The following is an 18,199-nucleotide window of genomic DNA, read 5'->3' on the forward strand; positions in this document are numbered from 1 at the left end:
GTTAAGAGTCACGTTAACTAAGTTAACGTGAACTCTAACGTGGAAGAAAGGAAATGGAGCCAACGTTAGTGACACTTAACATTATCACTAACGTTGGACCAAGCTCATAAGTGGCCACGTTAGTTGCCACGTTAACTTAGTTAACGTGGCCTCTAACGTTAAGAGGTAAAGGGGAAGCCAACGTTAGTGACATTCAACTTTGTCACTAACGTTGGCCAAGTCACAATAAGCCACGTTAACTTCCATGTTAACCTAGTTAACGTGGAAGCTAATGTGAGGAGACAAAGTGGTCGACAACATTAGTGACACCAAACATTGTCACTAACGTTGGAAGGAACCCACACAAGCCCCAATAAGCCACGTTAATTCCCACGTTAACTTAGTTAACGTGGAAGTTAACGTGAAGAACACTACAAGAAAATGGCCGATTAGCTACTACAAAAAGAGTCGTAAAATCATCGCTAATCTGACGCAAAATATAATTTGTGGCGGATTAGCTACCGACTAGCAACTAATGGTTTCCTCGCTAATTACAAGTCGCAGATCAGTGACGCAAACACAACAGTCGCTAATTCATCGGAAAGTTTTTTAGCTACCGAATAAATAGTCGCAAATCAATCACTAAAGTAAAAGCTAATTCCGTAGAAGAAATGGACTAAACAGTAGTCGCTAATTAGCGATAAACTCTACTGCAGCAGATTCATCGCTAAATGCAAGCTAACTGCGTAGACAAAATGGAATGGTTGGTTGACGCTAATTAGCGATGAATTTTTTTGAACCTAACTCGTCGCAAGTTGTCCGCTAATATGGTCGCAAATCTGTCACATTGTGTAGCAAATCTATAACTAATCTTTGAAAATCCTTAATCAAATTTGTAGGAATTTTATCGCTAAAACAAAGCTATTCGAAATTATAAAGTAGAGTTATGAAATAGTCGCTAACTTGCTAGAAAATAATATGTAGCCAATTACTTGCAATACTATCGCAAAATGTCATCGCAAATTCCTTTTAAACTAGTATTGATAGATATCTCACAAATGTTTTAGTCGCAATAGAGTCTTTGATTTGTCACTATCATCAACGAGTTTAGATTACTTATTTTGTCGCTATACTAAAATAAACCTCATTATTTTTTTATTTTAGTCATTGAACTAGAAGATTATAACACATACAAATATAATTAGTTCATCAACATCAAAACTAAAGGCTCAGTTACAATATCATGTAAAAGCAAGTATTCACTTATTTAGAGATGTTTCAATCTAACTGTACAAATGTGATCCTACTTTTATAAAATTCATTATATCTCAGTTTCTTATTACACATTGAAAATTTTAAAAAAAAATGAAAAATACATATAAACACCACCTAAGACTTGGCAGTTGATACAGTATGGTAAATGTATTAAACTGCATACTTGCTTCTTCAAAATTGTAGGTTATCTACATTAGTATCTATGTTCGCAATCACCGTTGGTTGGTTGATTTGCTGAGATACTGCTGGGCAAGGTAGACATGTTTTGTGCATCATCCTCCCTTTTATTATTATGTATAAAATATGAGGAGAATCATCTATTTTAGTAAACCTGAAAGCATAAGCAAGAAAATGAAAAGAATATACGCCTAAGAAGATTATAAACTACTTAACCAATCAATATATTCTACCAAAAATAGCAGTTTAAAGGTCACAAAAATCACTTCCAATGAGTAGAAAAAAAAAAGCAACAACATTGCAATTTCAAGAACAAAATATAAAATGCTTACCCTTAAAATAGGAAGAGTCGTATTTCTGTGCATCTGTGCATTTGTTGATATATAGCAAGGCATCTGAAGAACTCCTATGTAACTAAACAAATCATCACACGAGCACAAAGAAAGTAAGCAGTTTTTTTCTTGTAAGTAAATCATTTTACCAGAAAAAAGGAAGATACAATATAAAACACTACATCGTTGAACAAAAGCATCTTCTCTTCGAGCAAATATTAGTATTTAAGATGAAGGATCTAGATTATGCCCGCTAGTTGAAAATTAGGCAATATAGACATTACACTTGGTTACTATGCGAAAATAAGGGGCTTGACATTCTTATTCTTATTACCAACTACATAGTATAAACCTAAAGATTATTAACAACCATAAAATTGCAGCAGATAAAGATCTCACAATAGATTAGCATATGAGCTTTCATCATAAATCCAAGTGGATAGACCACTTTCTCAATTTATAACAAAATTTGTCAAGAAAGCAATATGCTTTTTTTTGTGGCATGTGTCCATACTCCATAGTAAGAGTATTCAAAACTATTGCATCAGTATCATTGAGCCAAATAAGTCAAGTTGTTCAGAAGATGAGAAGAACTAAGAATCACAAATTCTCTTGTAAGAAAATTTATTTTTCAAAGACAAAAAGAAAACGTAAAGGCCAACTCCTCTAACGTGGAAAGCATGCAAAGTGAAATTTCAGTGTGTAAAGGTTAAAGACAAAATAGAGTGCCTATTGAAACTATATAAAAGCAGAAATTATAGATCATGAGACCAACAAGAAAGACCAACCCCTAAATAAATAAGTAACAGAATTCTAAGTTACCCAGCTGATCAAGTTCAGTTGTATGTTCTCATGACACATGGACACAGTTGACAAACTTTGTATAGCTTCTTCTAGGAAAAACACAAACAATAGTTTCCAAATAACATGAGACAAGAAAGTAGATGGATTTATGTCGGAACATTTCTACCTAGCAAAATTCAAACATGAGTTACGAAATAGGAAATTCCAAATTTTTACCACTACTTCAAAGTCGAGCAAAACGGTTTACCCTGCAGATATCAGGATTAGACTCATTCCTCCATGCTCCTCAGAATCCTAGTATCATCAAAATTAAAACCTTTCTCTTGCACTGCATTGGGTGATCTTTCTTCCTGTAATGAAAGATAACACATTATAACTGTGATCCCTGGACATAGACCTGTTATTTTCTTACCCGTGCAGAAACATCATATGATCAAGGAAATAGAATCATAAAAATAGAAATTAAAAAATCAGAATCATAACAACAAACTCACAAACAGAACATAAAAAATTTGCATCATAGAAACATAAATTCAAAACAAAATTAAAAAAATAAAAACCCTAATGAACAAAACAAAAAGTAAGTTTGATGAACATATGCTTGCTCGCCAAAAGAACGGGGATGTCTGTTGTCTTTGCAAATTGCAGCAAAGCTGAAGTGCATCCTTTCACCTGTCACACACCTATATGACATGTCATATATCATGGAACCGGCATGTCATTTCACCGTATAAAAAGAAATAGCCAATGCACCAGTTTCAGTTCAGGCAGCAAATACATTGATTAGCTACATTAGATTCAGATCAAGTAATCAGACAAAAGAAAAACACAAAAAGGAAACTTACCTTCAGGAGTTGGAGCTAGACTATCATAAGGCACAACAACTTCATCCGTAGGCGTCTGGATCTTGCCCCACTCAAACCAGAGAGTCACATTGACCTAAACAGAAATGAAGCTGGCAGTTACAAAAATGAAGCTGTAACAACAAAAGCAAGCAACAATCATAAAGGAACAAATTTGTTGAAGGTTTAAGAAAACAATGTATCCCATGTTTGAGAATTCTGAAAAGTGGAACTGAAAGGTTTGAAAATTTGGTGTTTGTGTTGAATTTCTTATGTTGATGTTATGTTTATGTTTATCTCATATTTGGTATGTTATGTTTATGCCTTTACTTCCCCATCTCTGGCATTCCACATCTCCACCATTTGCTGCATTATTTTTCATTTCTTATTAGCAACACATATTTTCTAAGACTCGTTACATTTTACTAAAAAATCACAGAATTTTTAATAAAAGTATTTTACTATACCAATAATAAGACTACTTTGATTGCAGGCTCAGTAGAATCGTCAAGAACTTGGATGACAAGACGATCAGCAAGCCACGAAAGATTACAAGCTGCACCAATTGACACCTTGTATACCTATATATACATAGAAAAAGAACACAAAAAAACCAACCAATTTTCACAGAAATAAAAAAGAGGAGGCAGAGGAAAATAGAGACTAGAGATAAGCAAATGCAAGCAAATTAAGAAGACCACTTTCTCATTGAACATTGGAATCTAGATGAGAACCACAGGGAAATTGGAGCTTCCAAGTTCAAGATCATCCTGGATGGGTTCATACTTGTAACGCTGCTCTGGTTTCTTCCAGAAGAGCTTGACCAAGATGATGACGATTCCCATGTACAGTCTCTCCAGATGCAGCTGCTCCCTTCTTCCTTGGTGCAGCTTCAGTACCTAGTTAAACAGAAATAAGATCGCATTAACGAAATGATGATTGATGGAAAACGCAACTACTGAAGATCTAAAAATAGATCGTGGAGGTACCTTCTCTGAAGCCGCTCTTGAATCAGCAAGGCACGTGATGGAGGTAGCTCATCCTGCCAGTGTCGGTGGTCTTTCTACGGATGGCCTTCACGCTCCAGTTATCTGTAATAAAAAACAGAGACTATCAACTACAGTCAACAAGTCTCACATTGAAGGAAATATCATTTCAGGTTCTGTGATTAACCATGATTGAACTACTAAACATAGACATCCCAACATATATATGATTTCCTTACAATTTACAAAGTACAAACCACACACCATAGTAATTTTCTACACAATGAAGCCTCAATTTTCCACCAAAAACACCAAACGAAAGAAACCTCAATTTCACCAAAAACACCACACACAATGAACACCAAAAACCCTCCAATTTTCCACGTCACATGAATTTCACCAATTGAAACTACAAACACAAATTACTAAAAAGCAGCATTCATCAGAGAGACACGCATTCAAATAATAATAGCAAGAAAAAGTGAGATTAGGATGAAGAAAAGAATACCTAACAATATTCATGTGCTGCATTTCCTTGAGGAGAGAAATCTCGCGAATTGCAGTGCTAGGAACGCCTTCATTCTCCTGCTCAAGGCGAATCTTCTATTTTACAAATTAAAACAGCAGCACCAGAACAGCAGGAAGGGAGAGGCTGCGAGAGCGAGGGAGGGAAAGGGAGAAGTTGCGACGCGAGGGAGGGAAACGGCAACTGTGAACTGCGAAAGGAGGGAGGGAGGGAGAGAGGACCGCGCCGAGGTGCTGTCCGCGAGGCTCTGTTCGGCGAGTTGGCGACGGTGAAGGAAAACGCTGCTGGGAGGAAGGGGCTCGACGGCTGTGTATTGGGGATTGGGGATTGATGTTCCTTCGTTAGAGAGAGACTATGAGAGACTAAGAGTGGCGCTGCTACTTGCTAGGTTTAGGTTATTTAGTGTTTGGGCCTCTGGGCATAGTTGTCAGAACCGACCCGGTGATCGAATCGGTCAGGTCACTGGGTCACTGGGTCACTAGTTCAACCGCTGGGTTACTGGTTGAACCGGTTGACTCGGTCCTATGTAAATAAAAAATAAAAAATAGTTAAAAGTTTAAAATTAAAATTTAAAATACATATTTTTACTAACATTTTAAAATATCAAGTTATTTTAAAACAATATGGAACATGAACAATAAATATTTTATTATTTTTACTCTATCATAAATATTTTTATTTTGTTTTTATATTAAAATAACTATTATTTTTAAATTTTAATAATTTATTAATTAGTTTATATCTTTTATACTATTATATACTACAAGTATTTATTAAAAAATAATATTAATAGATATTATATAATTATAAAAAAATAAGTGAGTTTATCATTATTGTTAAATAAAAATATAATTAATTTAAGAAGGAGTGAATTTATAATTAAAATTAAAATAAATTAAATAAAAGTAAACTATTTGATAGAAGATATCTATATGTATTATACTTTGCATATGTTTTAATAGAAAACATAATGGTCTGGTGGTTGTGGAGCATTTTGGTTTCCTTGAGGACAAGGGTTCGAACCCTACCTCAAGCATTTTGGAAATATTTTCTTCCAAACGGTTCGGTCAGACCACCTCACCGGTTTTGACCGGTTCGTACCGGTTCACACCGAATTTGACCGGTTCAATTCCTTGTGCGGTTCAAACACTGGACCGGACTGGTATAGGGTCCGGTTCACCGGTTTTCCAGTCGAATCGGCCGGTCCGATCCGGTTTTTACAACTATGCCTCTGGGTGTTGGCCTTTTAGGGGTTTTTTAAGTGATCGGTTCGGTTTGGGTAAGATTTTTGTGTCAAAACCGAAAATCAAACCAAACCGTAAAAAACAGCAAAACGTGATTTGTTTAGTTTTTTTGGTTTTTGATTTGTTCGGTTTTTTATTTTTTCGGTTTGGTTGATTAGTTTATTTCGTTTGAATCGGTTTTGAACACCCTATTGGTCGAACAGTTTAATCCGGTAATAATTTAATAAATATATAAAATTATAATAAAATCAAAATTTAAATATTAAAGGTAAAAATTAAATGATAATAACATTTTTATATTATTTAAATTTAATTTAATTAAATTACATGTAAATTATGATATAATCCATACTTTTATATAATACATAAAATATTGAGCAAATATAATAAAAAATCTACTAGTGGCACATATAAAATAACATGGTATATATAATTATAAGCATTACATCTATTGAAGATTCATTTGTCACAGTGAGATGGGGGTTTTTACTCACTGTCAGGTTCACGGATTGAACCTTAAAAAATTACTTTTTGAAGGAGATTCAAATAGATGCTTTTACAGTGATCCAACCCCATTGGTCTACGTGTGGAGCGTGCGGATCAAGGAAGAAGTGCGGCTCAACTGCCTAAACCGAGTCCGATTCGCAACAAACGAGTTCAACTTTTGACCGCCATTGATTGAGTTAATTGCAAGTCCGATCTTAATAATGAACCGAACCGGATAAGACATCAATTTACTGTTTTTTCAGTCGAACCGATCGGTTCGATCCGATTCAGTTCTGATAAGTATGGCAAAGTAGTTTAGACTTGCATTTTTTACGAGTTTGATTTTAGAGTCAAATATCCATCTTTTACTCACTCTTAGGTTCAAGGATCGAACCTTAGAGACGCCACTTTTGAAGGGGATTCAAATAGATGCTCCTACAGCGATCCACACCTCACCGGTCTACGTGTGGAGCACGCGGGTCAAAGAGGAAGTGCGGGTCATCAACTGCCTAAACTGAGTCCAGTTCATGACGAAATCATCAGGTTTTTAACTATTTGACTGCTATTGACCGAGTCAATTGCAAGTCTAGTCTTAATAATGAAACAAATCGGATAAAACATCGGTTTATTGGTTTTCTGGTCGAACTCGCCGGCCGGTCTAATTCTGATAACTATGACTAAGTTGTTTAGACTTGCATTTTTACGAGTTTGATTTTAGAGTTAAATATCCATCTATTTAAGTCAAGTAAACAAGCTAGTCCGACAAATTTAGCTTATTTTGACAATCCTAATTAATTTAAGAGCTAGCTCAAATTAATCTTTATTGAATGAATTTTAAAATGATTCTAATTAATAATAAAATTTGTACGATCATATAAAAATAAATTCTTATATATAATAATTTAATTATCTTATCTATTATATATTTTGGGTAAAATATTTAAATAAACCAAATGCATGCAAATATTACCAAAATTATCCAAACCAAGAAATGGTATGTGAATAGGGGTGGCAAACGAGCCTAAATCCGCCGGGCCGTCCTGCGTAACCCGCCAAAAAAGGCGGGCCAGTTGCTGGAAAAATCGAAACCGCCAAATAGCAAAAGTCTGCCTAACCCGCATCGCTTAAACCACAGGCTTTGGCGGGGCGGGCTTCCCCGCCGGGCTAAGGTTATTTTTAATGAGGGGGTATTTTTGTAATTTTTTTGCCAAAACCTAATTTTCCCGAACCTAACTTACAAGAGTATCAAGATAAAAATGGAGTATTTTGGATTATGTTTATGTCACTTTGGAGACAATATTTATAATTATATTTTGGATTATGTTTATTTTGCTTTGGAGAGAATATTTATACTTATGTTTTGGATGAAAACTTGGTTTATAATTATATTTATTAGATATTTATAATTACAAAGACTTTAATGTTTGTGAATATAAAAAATATAATTTTTATGCCATTAGAAATTATAAATTTATTAATATGGTTGTGAAATTATATATGTTATTTTATAGTTAATAGTGAAAAAAAAAAAAAGGAGCTTTGGCGGGCTTAGCCCGCCAGCCCGTAGTTAAGCAGGGCGGGTTGGAATTCTAGGACCACTTCACTAGGCGGGGCGGGGCGGGACGGGCTTCCCCGCTTGCCACCCCTATATGTGAATCTCCCAAAGGCATTTTGTATATAAATCGAATTAGGTAATTAGATTTACAAATTTTAGTAGTAAATCGAATTAGACTAAATATTTTTACTAGGTGAGCTTTAACTACACATAAATCGAAACAGATAATATCGATTCACACATTCATATGTTTTCAAGTAAATCTAACCAACCTAATTCGATTTACATAGGATGGAAGACTTTATATAAATCTAGCTGTCCTGTCTCGATTTACATGCCATTGATTTATTAGGGTGATTTGTTCTAATAATAATAATAATAAATTAAAGGGTGATTTGTCCTAACAATAAATTATTATTATTAGGGTTAGCTTTTTTTTCTGTTTTCTTTTTTCTTCGCGAGTGAGAGTTAAAGGGTTGGGTGAAAGTGTGTAGCTGAGTGAAAGATAACGAGGGATAAGTGGGGTTAGTAAAATTAGGATTAGAATTAGCTAAAAGAAGAAGTTTAATGTAAATTTTTTTATAAAATTAGAGGTAGAATAGGAATTTTTTTTACTATATATAATCATTTTAATCGGAACATTTTAATTAATATGGAAGCTAGATGGTTTTATTGGGCGATTTTAATTTAAGTCACGTAATTTGAACTATCCATTTAAACATATAATTTGAAACTATCAATTTAATATTAAAAATTTTGTAAGGTTATTTTTGTATTCTATTATTTGAAAGATTCAAATTATATCGTTTAATTTATATTAAATTTTTTAAATTTTTTATAATTTTATTTTTTTTAGTACTAATAGATGATTTCTAGAAAAATAATGTGAAGGCAGTTTTAAATTACATGATCGATCACTACAGTTTAAATAGACAATTTTAAATTATGCGTTTAAATTGACAGTTTTAAATTACGTGACTTGAATTAAAACAGCCCATTAAAATTGCCTATCTCTCATGTTAACTGAAACGTTCCCATATTAATTTAAAACGTTCCCATATACAGAAATAAATAATGAATTATTATAAATATTATTTATGATTATTTTAAAAGAGTACTATATTTAATAAAATTATTGTCTCATAAGTATTATTGTATGATATTATTAGATTAATTTTATATTGTATAGATACCATGTTACCAATTAACCTCATCAAACTGGCTAATTTGATTCCGTTTTCAGAACATTGTATATCATAAAAATTAATTTTTATGTTTTTTAAATCATACATTTGAGATAAAAAAAATTGTAAATAATAAATTATTAATAAATAAAAATAAAAATAAAAAATTTATGAGTTATTTAATTTTTTTTAATGTATAGAATAATAAAATTTTTAGCCAATGAGTAATAGCTCAAATGGCATAGTTTTCCCATACTCAATTAAGAGGTTGCGGGTTCGAGTCTCCTATATTTGGTAAAAAAAATAAAATTTGAATTAATTTAAGTATAATATTAAAAATATTACGTTATTATTATAGGTAATAATCAAGATAAAAAATTTATAAATGTTTGTTTATTTGTTATTTTTTCAATTTTATTTAATTTGAAGCAGATATAAAAATTTAAATTTAAAGAATTCTTTTTTTTTGCATAATTTTAATTGTTAAATTTTTTTTCTTTTAATTTTAGATTTAATATCTTACATCATCTTTAGTTTCATTATTCATTCAAATTTTTTAATTTTTATTTTCATTATTTTTTTTATCATTCTCTGTACACATATCTATCATTATTTTTTTCACTAAATATAAGAAAGATAGAAAAGAGTACTACATGTACTCAACAGAATAAGAAAAAAGACAAAAAGAATAGAAGTGATGTGTAAAATAAAGAAGAGGTAACTGTAGGACAAAGCAAAGAAAATTAACCGATAATTATATTTTTGACCAATTTTTAAGATGACAGTTATATTAATCAGAGACAATAATAATTATACATGTATAAAGAAAAATAAAAGAAAATGATAGTGTATAATATGATGAGATGATATAACAAAAATAAAAATTAATAATTTTAAAAAATAATAAAATTAAAAAAATTAAATATGTTCAAGATAAAATTAAAGAAATATATTTTTTTTAGCTATTAGAATTATGGATGAAGATAAAGAATAATTTGGATATAAATTTTTAAATTTGTTTCTAATTAAACAGGATTGAGAAAATAAATAAATTTAATAATATTTATAAATAACTAATCTTTATATAATATTAGTAAGTGTTCATATTGATTTTGTTACCCACGATCAAAATATTTTTTTAATCTTATTTTTTAATTTAATTTTATTTATTTTATATATTTTACATGTTAAATAATTTAAGGTATTTAATCTTTTTTATAATTTATTTTTAATTATTAATATTAAATTTATAATTTTAAAAATAAAAATATAAAATTAATTTCTTAAACTCAATAGAAAAGTGGTTGAACAGGCACGTGAATCACTAGTTAAAGTAGTGACGGAATAAGGACTAACGTGTTTCCTCACAAATTAGTAGCAACTTGAAATCAGTGAGGAAAGTCTATCAGTTGTTAAGCGGTCGCTAATTCCTCACTAAATAAGCTTTTGATTAGTGACTCAATTGCGACCAGTTACTTCTAACATTCTCTCGGTTAACTTTGAATTTGTTATAACTCTACGACGGATTTCCAATGAGATTAGCGTGTAATTTGCTACAAAATAGGTAGGATATAGCTTTTGCTTTGCAGCAATATTGCCGTTGCCAAGTCGCTCACTAAATTAAACTTGCGACAACTTAGCGACAAATGTATTTCGCTCGCTAATCAGCGACTTGAAATCAGCGAACGAAGTGTGTCAGTTGTTAAACGGTCGCAAATTTCTCACTACTTAGGTCCTAGGCATTCAATATCTGTATTTTTCCTTTAGCGACTAATTAGCAAGGAACACTTTCCTAGCTGAATGATTTTCCGTTGCGACGAGTTAGCGACGACTGTTTTTTGTCGCTACCCTAATTTTGAATTTTTACAATATTATGCGACAAATTAGCGAGAAACTAGTTGCTCGCTAAAAATAAAAACTTTGGTGACAAACTAGCTAGTAATTTGTCCATCGCAAAATGCATTACAAGTCTTTGTAACGGATTAGCTAGTAACATTGTTCCTCACTAATTAGCCTTTTCGCACAAAGTTTATTTAGCGACGGAATAGTGACAATAGTATCCCTCGCTATTTTTCTTTTATTCGATTGAACTTCTAAGTGACTAATTTGCTAGAACATTGTCACTCGCTAATTATTTTGTGACAAATTAGCGAGGAAATTTTCTCGCTCTTTTCTTAGCTATGAAACTGAATTTGCAAGAAACAAACTTACTCGTAAATCTCTCGCTAATCAGTCGCTTTTCTCAAGTTCGGATATTTTGTGACCGCTCATTAATTTTGTCGTTAGTGCGTCACTATTTCGTCGCAAGTTAGTGACAGATTAGTGATAAAAATATTTCTCGCAAAAATTCGTCGCTAATCTGTCAAATTCTTGTAGTGGAAGGGAGGTGATCGCCAACGTTAGTGACACCCAACATTGTCACTAACGTTGGAATTAGCCCACACAAGCCACTATGAGCCACGTTAACTCCCACGTTAACTTAGTTAACGTGGTAGCTAACGTGGATAAGGGAATGATGAGCGAACATTAGTGACACTCAACTTTGTCACTAACGTTGGAGATGGCTAGCATGGCCACATTAGAAGCCACGTTAACCTAGTTAACGTGGACTCTAACGTGAGAAATAGGGGCACATTGGAACGTTAGTTACAATGGTAAGTGTCACTAACGTTCTCGAGGGTTGGCAAGCCTACGTTAAAAGAGCCACGTTAACTAAGTTAACGTGGACTCTAACGTAAGGAAGGGGGAGACTTCTCAACGTTACTGGGAAAGGTAAGTCCCAGTAACGTGTGCGAAGGGCATAGAGGCAACGTTAGTGGCAACGTTTGTGCCACTAACGTTGAAGTTAACGTGGCTCTTACTTGGGTGAGGAACGTTAGTGAAAAAGGTGATTGTCACTAACGTTCTCGAACCCATATTTTCACTGAACGTTAACACCACTAACGTCCTGAGCTAAAGTCTCTGCCCACTTCACACTTTCTCTCTGCAAGTAAAGCCAAGCCCAATGAAGAAGAGAACTGCTTCAAACTCAAGATCCAAAAGCCCATACCCAAGACTTGAAGAGCCAACTAGAAGAACAGAAGAGTAGTATATATAGGAGTAGCTTTGAATTAAATGAGGAGTTGGAAATTATAGGGAGCTTCTGGGCATAGAACTACTCTCTGTATTTACTTTCTCTGCACTTCTAGTATCATCATGTATTCTCCATATTTGTTTTCATTTTCCAGAGCTATGAACAACTAAACCCCTTTCATTAGGTTAGGGAGCTCTGTTGTAATTTGATGGATCAATACTAGTTTTCATTATTCTTCTTCTATCTTTTCTCTTGATTTTACTTGAAAGCTTTCGATCTTCATCCAATTGGGTAGTTATCTTGGAAAAGAAGCTATTCATACTTGGATCTCTTCTGAACCTTGAAAGAGGAATGAAGAGATCATGCTAGAAATACTTTCTCATGCTGGACCAAATTGGGTTTAGATGGATATGTGACTATAATCCTCTCAACACTTGATTTGGAAAATGCATGTGGTATAATCAGTGACCATACTTCATCTCTTCTCATGAGCAATTGACCAAGGAATTGGCTATTGATCAAGATTTGAGAGATTGAATTACAAGAAATTGTAATTCAATCACTTAAGATTGCCAAGGAGATCAATGAGTGCATTGATTGAGGAAGAGATGAAAATGAAATTGATCCGGAGAATACAACATCTCCTAAGCCCAATGAACTCCCTATTTCTGATCTTACCCATTCTCTTTAATTTCTATTACTTACTTTTATGAGCAATTCCCCCATTCCCATTTACAATTCTGCAATTTACTTTCAGTCATTTACTTTCAGTTCTTTAATTCTAGCATTTACTTTTTCTGCCATTTACTTTCCCGCCATTTTCATTTCTGTAATTCTCAACTCAATATCTGATTCGCTCAACTAGAACATTCCTCTAATTAAAGTTGCTTGATCAATCAATCCTTGTGGGATTCGACCTCACTCTATTGTGAGTTTTTACTTGACGATAAATTCGGTACACTTGCCGAAGGAAATTTGTTATGAGACAAGTTTTTCGTGCATCAAGTTTATGGCGCCGTTTCCGGGGATTGATTGTGCATCAACAATGATTAAATTGGAGGATAACTAGATTGAGCATTTTATTTTTGTTTGATTTAATTTTCTGTTTGAGTCATTTACTTTCTGTTCTAGTTAATTTCTTCCCTTCCCCCTACTTTTTCTTTGTTATTTACCATTCATTTCACTAACCCACTAACTGTTTGATATATTGCATCACTCACACTAACAGTAATTCTGACAGATATATTTTCTGCACCTATTCTCTTTGCTTGTACTTGTTGGTTGTATGACAGGGAGAAGAAGCGGGGCTTCAACTTCCTTTGATTCTGAACCTGAGAGAACCTTCCTTAGACTAAGGAGGGAGGCAAGAGAAAAACGTGTAGTTGGTGCTGAAGAAGAGGAGGAACACTTTGAGGAATACTTTGAACCAAACATGGAAGAAAACATGGAAAACCATCATGCAGAAGAGACTCACAACCATGGCGAAAGAGGTCGAGCAAATCATGCTGGGGAGGATAGAAGAGTTCTAGGCTCTTACATCAATCCAAACCCAGGAAACTGTGGAAGTAGCATTCAAAAGCCAACCATCCACGCCAACAATTTTGAACTAAAACCACAGCTCATCACCCTTGTTCAGAACAACTGTTCGTTCGGAGGAAGTGTCCAAGAAGACCCCAATCAACATCTAACCACCTTCCTGAGAATATGTGACACAGTGAAGTCTAATGGTGTTCATCCTGACGCCTATAGACTGCTCTTATTTCCATTCTCACTCAAGGATAAGGCAGCCAAGTGGCTGGAGTCTTTCCCAAAGGAGAGCTTGACAACTTGGAAAGATGTGGTGAACAAATTCTTAGCAAGATTTTACCCTCCTCAACGAATCAATAGGCTGAGAGCTGAGGTCTAAACTTTCAGGCAACAAGATGGTGAGACTCTATATGAAGCATGGGAGAGGTTTAAAGACCTAACAAGGAGGTGCCCACCAGATATGTTCAATGAATGGGTGCAGCTGCACATTTTCTATGAAGGACTCTCTTATGAGTCAAAGAAGGCCGTAGACCATTCATCCGGAGGATCTTTAAACAAGAAGAAGACCATTGAGGAGGCCATAGATGTCATTGAAACTGTAGCAGAGAATGACTACTTCTATGCTTCCGAAAGAGGAAACACAAGAGGAGTAATGGAGCTAAACAATGTAGATGCTCTGCTGGCCCAAAACAAGCTCATTACCCAGTAGCTGGCTGACCTCACCAAGAAGATAGAGAGGAACCAAGTAGCAGCAATCACCACTTTATCAACAACCCAAGAAGGAGTGAATGAAGAAGCAGAGGGTAGTCAGGAGCAAGTCAACTACATTGGGAATTCACCTAGGCAAAACCATGATCCATACTCCAAGACCTACAACCCTGGATGGAAGAATCACCCAAACTTTGGGTGGGAAAATCAACAAGACCAAAGCCTTGATCAAAGACGCCCAAATCCCAACAATGCAAGCCACCAACACTTCACATCTAGACCATATCAACACCCCAATAACAATATCTCTCCACATCCACATCAAAACCAAAATAACTTACCTCATCCTTCCACTTCTAATCATGATCTACAATCATTTGATGACAGACTCTCAAGGATTGAGAATCTATTTGAAGGCATAGGCAAGGAGATTCAAGACAACAAGGTATTCAAGGAGGAAGTGCGAGCCAGTTTCAAGAACCAGGGAGACACAATCAAGAGGTTGGAATCTCAAGTGAGATATCTCTCTGAGCAAATTCCCAAACCCACAGATGGATTCCCAAGTGACACAGAGAATAATCTGAGAGGTGAAACAAAGAAAGTAAGATGGGAAGATTGCAAGATGGTCACTATAAGTGATAAGGAGACTGAGGACAAGCCAAGCAAGCTATCAGAACAACATGAAGATGCCTCAGTAGAGAAGAAGGAAAAAGATCATCAAGAACCAGAAATCTCACAATAGGAGCTGCTGAGACTCTATGCACCTTTTCCCCAACTGCTCAATGGTGCTGTGGAGAAGAGAATATACTCAAGGTTTCTAGATTTGTTTGCATCTCTGCATGTCAACATACCATTCATCAAGACTATTCAAAAAATGCCTGCATACATCAAGTATATGAAGGAGCTGCTTCCCAGGAAAAGCTCACTCAAGGGAGGCCAAACTATAGTGATGAACAAGGAGTGTAGTGCCCTCATTCAACCACAGTTGCCTATGAAAAGAAAAGATCCAGGGAGTTTTCATGTCCCATGTGCCATAGGAAAAACAATGTTTGATAGAGCACTCTGCAATTTGGGAGCAAGCATCAACTTAATGCCCTTATCCCTGGTGAAGAGGCTGCAGATCAATGAGATATTACCCACAGATGTAGTCATCAGGCTGGCTGACAAAACTCAAAAACAAGCAATGGGGGTGGTGGAAAACGTGTTGTTAAAGGTTGGGAAATACTTTCTTCCCACAGACTTTGTCATCTTGGACATGGAAGAGAGTCACACCCACCCAATCATATTGGGAAGACCATTCCTAGCTACAGCCAGAGCACTCATAGATGTGGAGCGAGGGGAGCTAATATTGAGGATCCATAATGAACGACTCAGCTTTAATGTCTTCAAACTCTCACAAGAAGCAAACCAAGAAAACAAAGAACCAAGCAATGATCATAATGAGATGTTGACAGAGGAAGCAAGCATTGAAGCACAACCAGCCCATCTGGGAAAGCCCTTGGTTGATGAACAAGGAAATAAGCAGTTGTCACAACTCAAGGAAAAGTTAGAAGAACCTAAACCACCAGAGACATGTGAAGACAACAACAAAATTCCCTTAGAAGAAGAAGTCACCAAGAGCAAGGCAACATCAAAAGGGACAAAGAATAAGGTACCAAGGGGATGGAGGAACAAGAAGATCCCTACGGAAGAATTCTCTCCAGGAGATAAAGTGATCTCAGCTTACTTCTCAGATATCCCCCTAATCTCCCCACTGTACCATCTCAGTTACCTAAGGTCTTCACTATCAACAGAGTTCTCTCCTTGGAACATGTAGAGATCATTGATACAACCACGGATATAAGTCCAAGGCAAGAGGGGAGGACTTGAAGCATTATCAACCTCCCTGATGAAGGAGAAACGTCAAGCTAGTGACGCTAAAGAAGCGCTTCATGGGAGGCAACCCATGTTTTATGAGCTTTTACTAGTGAATAAGTCAATATTCATGAATTCCAACCTAAACTTGACAAACACTTGATGAAATCCTTATATTGCAGTATATAGTGAAGAACAAGTTTGGTGTTCAAAGCGTGCCAAGAAAGCATGAATGCAACTGAGAGCATGCTAGTCTTGGAGCTTTGAACAGAACTTTTCATCACAGTGCTCCAAACTAAGTTTGGTGTCACCCCATGGTGCCACCAATGTGCATATAAGGATACACAGTTAGTTAGTTAGTTGGAGTTCATGAATAAACAAAATCTTTTCTTCTTTTTATTATTCTAGCCGTAAAGTTTAAATACTTTTTAGGACATTAATTTTTCTTATTTTATAGGGAAAAGGAGAGGAACATTGAAGGAGATTGATTGGACAACTAAATGAGAAGGGTTCGGCCACTTCATGAGGAGAAACTACACACTTGTTCTAAAAAAGGAAGGCATTGGAAAATGTTGCCATGCAACATTGAAAAGGATGGAACAAAGGCAAAACGAGCAACAAGAATCCATCTAGAGGCTAATCAACATCCAAGCACATCAAGGTGCACATATACATGAGATGCATCGAAGACAAATAGAACAGGCAGAACTATTGGACGAGCAAAGGGCATTCGCAGAAGGAGTTTACCTGAGCGAGACTGAGCACCATATAAATACTCAAGCCAGGCTCGGTTACTTGGTAGGACAGCTGCCTATATTGCATCCAGGAATCACAAGGTATGAAGAAATGAGGGATGAATTAGCACGAGAAGAAAGACAAAAGGTGGAAGAGAGTCATGAATCAGTGAGGAAGGCACTTGAGGATTGGAAGCAAGCAAGATTGGCACAGATGCGAGGGAATGCAAGAGGACACAAAGAAGACAAACAAGGAGGAAAGCATGGGCATCCACAAGAGTAAAAGGTGGTGACGTTCCTTCTTTGGTCCATCTTCTTCTATGCTTTGAATAAGGAAGATCTTGTGTGAAATAGAACTTGCTTCCATGTTATGTTTGAACCTTTTTAAATTCTGTCTTTTAAGTTTTTGTGTTGAAGAGGTCTCTGTGTGCTAGTCTTTATGTCACCGCATCCTTACTTTGCTTACTTGTATGCCTGTCCCTTTGAATCAAATGAAAAGAGAATGAGTGTTTTAAAAGACCAGAGAGGAGTTCATACTATGGAGTAAGTTCATGAGTTTATGGTATAGTCATAAGTTAGCTAAGTTGGTTCAAACCATAAGGTAGGAGGACAACTATCTGTCATGAATACTGTGCTTGAGACACACCCCATGAGACTAGCTAAATAAGAAGATCCTAATAAGAAAAAGGGAAAGAACAATCAAAGTTGAGGAATAAAAGAAAAAAATAACAAGCAATAAGGCTAGGCACCAATGGTTTTTAATCTTGAGGCATGTGTCTGTGGTGCTCCTGTGTGAGGGATCTACTTGGATGAATAAGCTCTTTGGGGTGCTTTATCACCTGGTAACTTAGGTTAACTAACCTGGGATTATCAGCTGAAAGTCCACTATCAAGAGTAACCCTCACTACAGAGC

The 18,199-nt window shown here is 35.2% G+C and overlaps 1 non-coding gene across 1 annotated transcript; it reads right to left on the bottom strand.

Annotated features, from left to right (window-relative positions):
- Positions 1–14,348: 14,348 nt before the first annotated feature.
- LOC112752256 (small nucleolar RNA R71) lies at positions 14,349–14,455 on the bottom strand. Its single transcript, XR_003176703.1, has one exon. It is a non-coding gene; the product is annotated as a small nucleolar RNA R71 (small nucleolar RNA).
- Between the last annotated feature and the right edge of the window lie 3,744 nt (positions 14,456–18,199).

The sequence above is a fragment of the Arachis hypogaea genome, chromosome 15, assembly GCF_003086295.3.
Source record: "Arachis hypogaea cultivar Tifrunner chromosome 15, arahy.Tifrunner.gnm2.J5K5, whole genome shotgun sequence".
NCBI classification, from domain to species: domain Eukaryota; kingdom Viridiplantae; phylum Streptophyta; class Magnoliopsida; order Fabales; family Fabaceae; genus Arachis; species Arachis hypogaea.